Source organism: Macrosteles quadrilineatus, unplaced genomic scaffold, assembly GCF_028750875.1.
Source record: "Macrosteles quadrilineatus isolate MER2022 unplaced genomic scaffold, UCM_ALF_1.0 Scaffold_7__1_contigs__length_78375512, whole genome shotgun sequence".
Taxonomy (NCBI): Eukaryota; Metazoa; Arthropoda; class Insecta; order Hemiptera; family Cicadellidae; genus Macrosteles; species Macrosteles quadrilineatus.
This window is the reverse complement of record NW_026542600.1, coordinates 11,553,451-11,562,153: the sequence shown is the minus strand read 5'-3', so window position 1 is coordinate 11,562,153 and position 8,703 is coordinate 11,553,451. Positions and strand designations below refer to the sequence as shown.

The window sequence follows — 8,703 nt, the reverse complement described above, 5'->3', positions numbered from 1 at the left end:
CTTTTAAACATTATGAATACCGTATAAATAAATTAATTCACCAAACGTACGTTTGAGATATTAAGTAGTAAGCAATCGTAAGTTAAAAAGTTAATATTTTCTACCGGGTATAACAAGTAACTTACAAAACATTGCTTGCTCTGCGAATAAAACATAAAATTATAATAAAACGTACTTCTTGGTTTATTATATTGGGTACAGCTATTTTCGTTTGGTAGTATAAATTTAAATATACTTACAAATAAAAAAAAAAAAACCGTCTGTCAAATTTAACTTCTTTTTACACTTTTTCATCTTATTAGGCTTCTTGATACTCAATTAATCAAATAAGATAAAACATAACCCTATCAAAATAAACTTATAAACATGCCCTTTCCATTGGTGTGACAATCAGTTGTTTTAAATAACGGAAACGGGCGTACTATACCAAGAGTTTAGTTTTGCACCATTCTTTTTGAATAACCCTGTATTTATTCTTCAATAGCTTATATGCACAATTTTAAAAATCAGACCACTGTTGATGTTCAATGAATACTCTATAAAAGAGTATTAAGGTAAAAAACTGGGAAGCAACAACAGATCCACAAAACCTCATTAATTGATGGTTTATGGCTTCATTTACATAAACAGATTGATGACTACACCTCATGAGAACAGGGTAAACCTAAATTATTTTACTACAACCATTTCTATCAACAATGAAACCAATTTGTCATTAGCTAACTTTTCATAAATACCAACTGCAATTATCTTTCCAAACAAACGATGTCGTTTTAAAAATAAGTATTGTTTAAGAGTTTATTTCATGACATATTTTCAACCCTTAACACAACTACGTGAAATTCAAAACAGAGTTTAGAAGTTTAGCTAAACACTGCTTGACTGAGGGTTGGTTTTTACAGTTGTAAATAAAGATGATATCCTGTATGGCGTGGTGAATTAGACACGAAGGGTCACCATACACTAATTGTAATGTGTAGAGGGGAGAGAAAGGGGGGAGAGTGAGAGAGCAAGAGAGAGACCAGGGCTAGGGGTGAGAAGAGTCCTACTGCGCAGGTTCCTATTGGGCGGTGATGTTGCAGTATTCAGTGGTGGTCCACACAGCATCCCGTGCAACGATCTCTATCGCGCTACAGACTCAGCTTTGTCTAAGTGTGTAGTCGTTACCGTGAGTTTTGGTGTTTTACGAAGACTTCCATCTCGGTAAGCTTCCTGAGGATACGTGGGTGTGAGTGAGAGAGTGAATGTGCAAGAGAGTGCGTATAGAAGAGGTTACGCTCGCCTGGTGTGATATAGGTGATGGTGATATTGCTCAGGGGTATGACGACATGGGTTTTGACATGATAAACCTCGGGTGTAAGATATTTGATTGTAATTTGTTTTATTTTCATTCATCTCTGGTTGACCTGCTTGACCCCTTGGAAGAGGTGAATGAGACAACTATGCCTTTTTAGGATCTGGGTTCTTAAAGGATATACGTTGGAAAAAATCTATATACACAATCGATAGCTACACACAAACACACTAAGAACATGTTATATGGATTTAAAGATTGAACACACTTATATAAAACAAAATCCAATCGATTATCAATGTAATGATCGAACATAATTAAAGATTTATTTTGACCATAACTTGGTCGAGTCAAACTTGAATTCCCTATTTTCCCCATAAGGGTTTAGGTTCGAAATAATTCGTATGTTTCTTGGATCCGTGGAATAAATAGATCAACTTAGTCCACGGAACTGAAAAACATTTTCACAAAAGAAAAATCACGTTAAATCCACTTATTGGAAAAATATCTTACTCCCTTGACCGCGGATAATGCAAAAACAATCAATTTTATTTAAATATAAGTTATTGATCAAATAAATAAATCGAATATGATAAAACGTTTGTGGCGTTTTACAAATTTAAAGTATGATAGGTAAAAAATAATATTTTCAATTAGATTGATTTATTTTTATTACAAAGCTGTTATTCTAACCTATTATTTTTTCATTTGTAATAGCAACACGTAACTATATTGTAGTTAAATATTTTTGCCTGAGTTAATATAGTAATGTTATGCGAAAAATTTGTTTGCACTAATATTTCAGCAACCTATAAAGGTTTGAATGTGATTCCAATTATAAAATTTCTCTAAACTAACACAGACTATAAAATACACTTCTTATAAGGTAAATCAAATGCAATCCATGCTGACTATGTTAATTATAGATGTTTATACAAAATGCAAGTTGGTCACTTCCATCTTACGTTTGGGTTCTTGTTTTTAAAATGAACTGGGTGGATGCTGTGACCCTTAAAAGTATTATTTTTCGGGGGGGGGGGGTGTTTATTTGTATTTACTTCAAATGAAAAATGTATTGATCATAGAAGAACGTTTGTGATTAGGAGTGGACTTCTATTGGATAAACGTTTTTAAAAAACCTATTCAGACCTTAATATTTTGGGGAGAATACACTGAAATTTATGACTTACAACGAAAAAAAACTATAAAAATATCTTAGTCAATCAGTAAGTACCTAATTTGTGTAAAATAAGTACAAATGTATGTTTACCATTATCTAGCACAATATTTTTCGAAATAACTTTGTAAATTTGCAAAATAATAAATTTTGAAGGCATTCAAATATTATTACAATAACGATGATATTTTTATCACAATAAGTTTCATATTAAGTTTATTTAAGTTAATTGTAATATTGTCCAATATTTAAGATTAATCAACTAATAAGTCTGTAATGTTTCAGTATCAAACCTAAGACATTCAAATTATTAGACTTCAATTGTTTTATAATTTTTTTTAGAAATATTGTTAATAACTTTGATCAGGTAACTATAAGATAAGAATATTTATTTTTTTATACAACTGGTCAATATGTAGGGTTTATTTAGACGGATGTTTAAATAATATATATCTGAAAAATATAAATTAATAGTTGAAATAAATCAAATTAAAATATGTGTACACACATTAAAACCCATTAACTAAAAAGATATTGGAATTACTAAATAAAAAAAAAATGATAATAAGATAATATTTTTCAAAGCTTTACTTGGTAGCAAGATATACAACACTAAAGAAATTCCGAAGATTCTCCAACTGTAGGGTATTTACATTGGATCCGAGGAGATATCTTGAAAATATTATATTCTCAACCTTCATTTCTCTCTTTGAACATATCTTTACATATACTAATAAAAGCATATCAAATACACTTATACAACATTTTGATATATTTGTTTTTATTATATTGCTTTTAGACCAACTATGTAAACATATCGATGTTCTAAATTAACCAAAGGATCAATGGATTTTATTTTTATTTATTAGTATTTTACGCATTTTTTTACTAAAATGTTGGCATGCTTTTTTTAAAAATAATGATTTGTTAAAATTTGAGTTGAAATTATTTTTATACTGAATTAAGAAAATAAGTAATGTTTTATTTGATTATACTTTTAATCTGAATGAGCATAAATCTTTTACATGCTAAAATCCTTTAAGATAGAAGTTAAAGTAGTTGCTAACGTGATGATTATCTTCGTCTTGCGACATTTAGTAAAACAATGAAATAAATGAATTCAATGTAGTTAACCTTTCTTTGCTGAGTGTAAACAAAACAAATGGAAACAAGTTCATTTATATGCGTTCTATATAATCCCTTAATATAAATTATAATTCTGAATGAAATTTTAAGTTTCTAAAACTCAGATTGTATTTAGTAGTGATTATTTATTTTTTAACTGATCTTCACAAACCTTATCTTGGGGTCTGATGTTGATTATGATTAGGGTCATAGCATACTACCAAAAACTGATCCTCACACATCTTATCTTATGGTCTGATGACGAACATGATAAAAGCTGTACTACTAAATACTGATTGCAATACGGCTTATCACGTAGTCTGATGTTGAGTATGATTAGGGTTATTCTACCAAAAACTGATCTTCACACATCTTATCTTGTGGTCTGATGTAGAGTATGATTAGGGTTATACTACGAAAATCTGATCTTCACAAACCTTATCTTGTGGTCTGATGTTGAGCATTAATAAGGGTTATACTACCAAAAACTGATATTCACACATCTTATCTTATGGCCTGATGTCGAAAATGATAAAAGTTGTACTACTAAAAACTGATTACAATACGTCTTATCGTGTAGTCTGATATCGAGTATAATTATAGTTGTATTGATAAAAACTGATATCTATATCTTATCTTGTGGTCTGATGTCTAGTACGATAAGGGTTCTACTAGTAAAAGTAAATATTTGCTTATTCCAACCTGTATTATGGTAAAACAGAATGATTTGTAATAATACAATTAGTTACCAATTATCTATTGAATTCATTCTTATTAAGTGGACTTAAATCAATTAAGTATTACAGTATCATATACTGAGTCCCACTATGATATATTTATGATATACTTATGATATATTTTGTTGCAAAACAGGATGATCAAGATTATTGTAATGAAAACCGTTTCTACACACTATCATTTATCCTGTTGCGATCCTGGGTTTATATTCTATATTAAATAAAACCTGTACTGTATCAATCTCGAAGGTATTTTAGGACTAATTACTAGTTAACAGTAGCATTACCATAGACGAAATCGAAGGCGAATTGTACCACTAAATACTAATCTACAGTCCTAACATCATTTAATGAGACAGTGAGTTTGTTCCATTAAATTGTAAATGTATATCAATTCGAACAACCCCATTAAATTAACCATTCATCTACTAGTTTGGTTTGTTTGAGAACGAAATTAAACTTTATTTATAAAAAATAATAACCCATGATTTTAGACTATAATATACTCTATTTAAATACTGATGTGATAAGTTTAACATTTATTCTTAATACATTACAAACTTATTTCAAAGACTTATCCTATTTTTTTTTTAATTATAATATAGCATAAATTTAACTGCAGGTATTATTAAGACTTACATTGAAGACAAAGTCTTAATTTGGGGACAATTAAAACATGCAATTTTGGACAGGAATTGAGATTATATAACATATATTTCAGTCTGTTTGTTACTTGATGACTTATAAGACCAACACCACTTCAATATTCGTCCAGCTTTGAACTAAATTGTCAAATTTGAAAATGTTACCAATTAGAAAAAAAATACTCAACGCTTCCATAAAATAATCTACAATTTAACTGAACCTACAAAAGACAGTTATTACAAATCATCCAAAGTTTTACAGTAGTTATCTAAGCATCCAGTGAGAAATGTGGACCTTTTTTACTAGAGATAAATTTAGAGTAGTGTAGGTTATCAGATAGTGCCTAGTGCCTCTGCCTTGCCTAGTGTGTCAGTTTTGTCTAAGGTTATGATGGCAGCAGAAAATCTTATTTAAGAAGAAATTAAATCTTTTGTTGATACAACTTTATTGAAACAAACAATATTAACAGTTACATGCATGGAAAATATTTGTTCTTAATTTTGGGCCAAATTTTTGACAAATGAACAATTAGTGAGGTGACATTGCTGTAGATAAATACTAGTTTCTCCACTGGTAGGCTTACATTCTGTTTCGTTAGGTAAAATGTTGATACATCAGCTGTTAGCAAACTATTGATCGATCAGCTGTTTTGCAAATTATTTCACGAATGTCATTTTATATGAATACTTTATAAACAATCGTTTTATTATAATAATTTCAGTGACAGTAAAATGAGAGTTATTGTTTTTGACGTATTTGAATAACACTTTTTATTTAACTTGTGGTGGTGGAAACAATAAGTAATTTGCAGATGGTATTATATGTTACAAGTCAAAGAGTGATTTCTAAACAATATTAGGATTATCATTTGTTGAAAATGTCAATGAAACAAGAAACTTAAATGCAATTAAAAGAGCTATGAGTTGTGGACCCTTAAGTTAGTCAAGTACAAGCTTATAACTAACTCTATTACACTTTAATCTTAGCAAATAACGCTGAAGTACTCGACATGAGTTTGAGAAAACGAGTTAAAAGTTGTCCACAGTTTTATTTTAGAAAAAGAAACACTCTTTACAAACCGTGATGTGTTCTTATCCGGACATTTTTCGTTGATACAAAAATTAAGTACCTAAAACCATGTAAGTTTAATACATCAAGTTTTAATTTTTTACCAAAGTAAATTTAAACTTTTTATATATTGAATAATCTAAACTTACAAATGTTGTCTTATTGTTGAGAGTTTGATAAACCATGTTCAAAAGTCCTGTTACAGTAAAATAATAAAGTATAAGTGAAACAGTAGGGATACAGATCCTATCTTTATTACGGGTTTTCAGGGTTTATCGAAATTATTTCAGCAATACTTCTACGCCCTTGTCTATTGACTGATAATGTTATATTTGACTTTTCCAACACTAAAAGGTTTTGTAGGTAGTTACTCAACCGTATATTTAATGTTTTACTAACATGCCAACATCCTTTTTCTGGAGGGATAAAGTATTTTTTTTTTTAAAGTAGGTATGAAAATTGGAAATATAATGATGAAAGTAATAAATAATTTGGGCGTTTGATTGTAGTTTAACCTACTTAAAAAAAACTCATTTCCTAGTAATAAAAGTCAAACAGTTAGTACCTTTAACTCAAGTTAATACGATTCCTAAATTTATATAGCTATTTGTAACTTCCCCAAAAATAAATACAGGTTACAGGTTCATTTTACCTAGCTACAATTCATACCCAAGTTTTGAGTAAGAAAAAGCCATATAAGCCCGAAAAGTCCTATCGTTATGCTAAAAAATTCCATTATACTGAAAACAATATTGCGATACTTTCATACAAGCTTAACGTATTTGAACGATGAAAAGCATTACATGGATTCCATTAGAGGTAAACCTGAACAAAAGGTTAAACTTGCAGAAGATATGTAACTCATAACAGAAGAACTCCGAGTATGAGCTCGCGTACCGTGCAAAGGCAGCTACTCTAGAAACGGTAATCCTATCGAATTCTTTCAAGCCGTTGGTTTCTAAATAGACTCATCCACCACATCCCCTCTAATGCTCAACCGGCGTTATTTAAACCGCAACACATTTCTTCATTCATCCTCATCTGTTACTTTTTGGCTTTTCATTTTCTCGTTTTCAGTTCAACATCAAAGTACGAATGGAGTTTAATTGTACTCTCAAGTTTGGTGTTAAATGTATGTTATGCTACTTAATAACTGGGAGGGTTTTATATCCTTTGAAAGTATCTTGGGTTGGTACGATTCGAGACAAGCCGCCTGCAAATTTTGTAACAAGGCATTGCTCCGAAAAGAATAGCTCCGAAATGGATTGTTGCATATTCACACAATGCTCTGATATTCAACATTTTGAAAGGCACTTCTATAAAAGGCATAACTCCAAAATCAGTAGTCTGAAAATTAGTTTCAGAGGAGTGCTTTTTGGAGTTTTGACTTTCAGAACAGTGCCTGGATCTCGCAGTTTCTTACCTCTGCAAAAACTTCTGGCTTAGCCATAAAACTGAACATTACCTCACTCTCTTTAAATTATCACATGAATTAATATTCTATAGTGACAGATGGGGAGCGAGCTAGTCTAGTGGTAGAGAGTGGGACTTTGAAGCCTGAGGTCCCGGGTTAAAATCACTCCAATCACCAAATGATTTTATGGATGTGATAATGCCACAACCCTCAAGGACTAGCAAGACGTAATGTATAAAACAATTCAGGAGTAGAACCTAGCATTTTAGGATCTATCCCCCCTTGATATAAAAATAGAAAAGAAATTCGATAGTTACGGACAGTTCAGGACAAGAGAAGTAAAATAATTGATTAATATTCAATACGGAAAATAATCTTCAAAAAATAGCAATTCGATCTCAATTGAAGATAATCCGACGTCCAAACAAATAGGATAGTAACAAAAACCTAATAACATCCGTACTTAAATACTACAAAAAAAGCTGTAACTGAAGTTTCAAAGCGCAAAATATACTAGTGTATTAATTAGCGTGATTTTTTTTATAGTTTCCATGATAATGTGCATTTGTTCGCACACACTCATGCCCTTTTCTTTCCTACAATAAACAGCAGGAAAAAACCCTCCTTCATTTTCTAATATCATTGACCATTTTATAACATATGTTAGATTTTGGAGCTTATTTTTCTTATAGGCTGCACATAGCTCTACAGTTTTTTTTTTTTTGTTTTTTTTTTACATAATATCCATGAACCCATTATAGCCAGCATTTTAGCCTCAAGAATTATCGTTGTTGCATTAAGTACCTGAATACTTAAAAAGGATTTTGAATTTATGTCAAATTCTTGAATATATTTTAAGAGGTCCAGGTTAAGTGTTTATTTTGTTCTGGTGATTTTTATTAAGTAAAATTTGTATTCATGGGGAATTAAAACAATAAATACATGTTGAATATAATCGAGACTTGCTTTATACTTTGGTTTTCTGTACCAATGTAAAAATCTTCAAATTTTTTTCTTGGTCTATTGCTCGTCATGTGTATTTAAAAAAAAACATCAAGGATTATTTTAGATTTAATTAGATTTCGTGAGCTTTTAGTTTTTAATTTGTTTATAAAGTAAATATAATTGAACATAGTAATTAATTAAATGTGAGAGTATGGAAGAATTGCAATTAATAATTAGTAAAACATCACTCACCATAGATTTACGCATGTCAAAATTACCTTTATCCATAAATGGAACG

At 30.2% G+C, this 8,703-nt stretch overlaps 1 protein-coding gene across 1 annotated transcript in view; it reads left to right on the top strand.

Annotated features, from left to right (window-relative positions):
* The first annotated feature begins 1,095 nt into the window (after positions 1 to 1,095).
* LOC128998795 (C3 and PZP-like alpha-2-macroglobulin domain-containing protein 8) overlaps positions 1,096 to 8,703 on the top strand; it is a 130,640-nt gene continuing 123,032 nt past the window's right edge. Inside the window, exon 1 of the mRNA XM_054425152.1 lies at positions 1,096 to 1,203. The gene's annotated coding sequence lies outside the window, so the exon portion shown is untranslated. The remainder of the gene's footprint in view (positions 1,204 to 8,703) is intronic.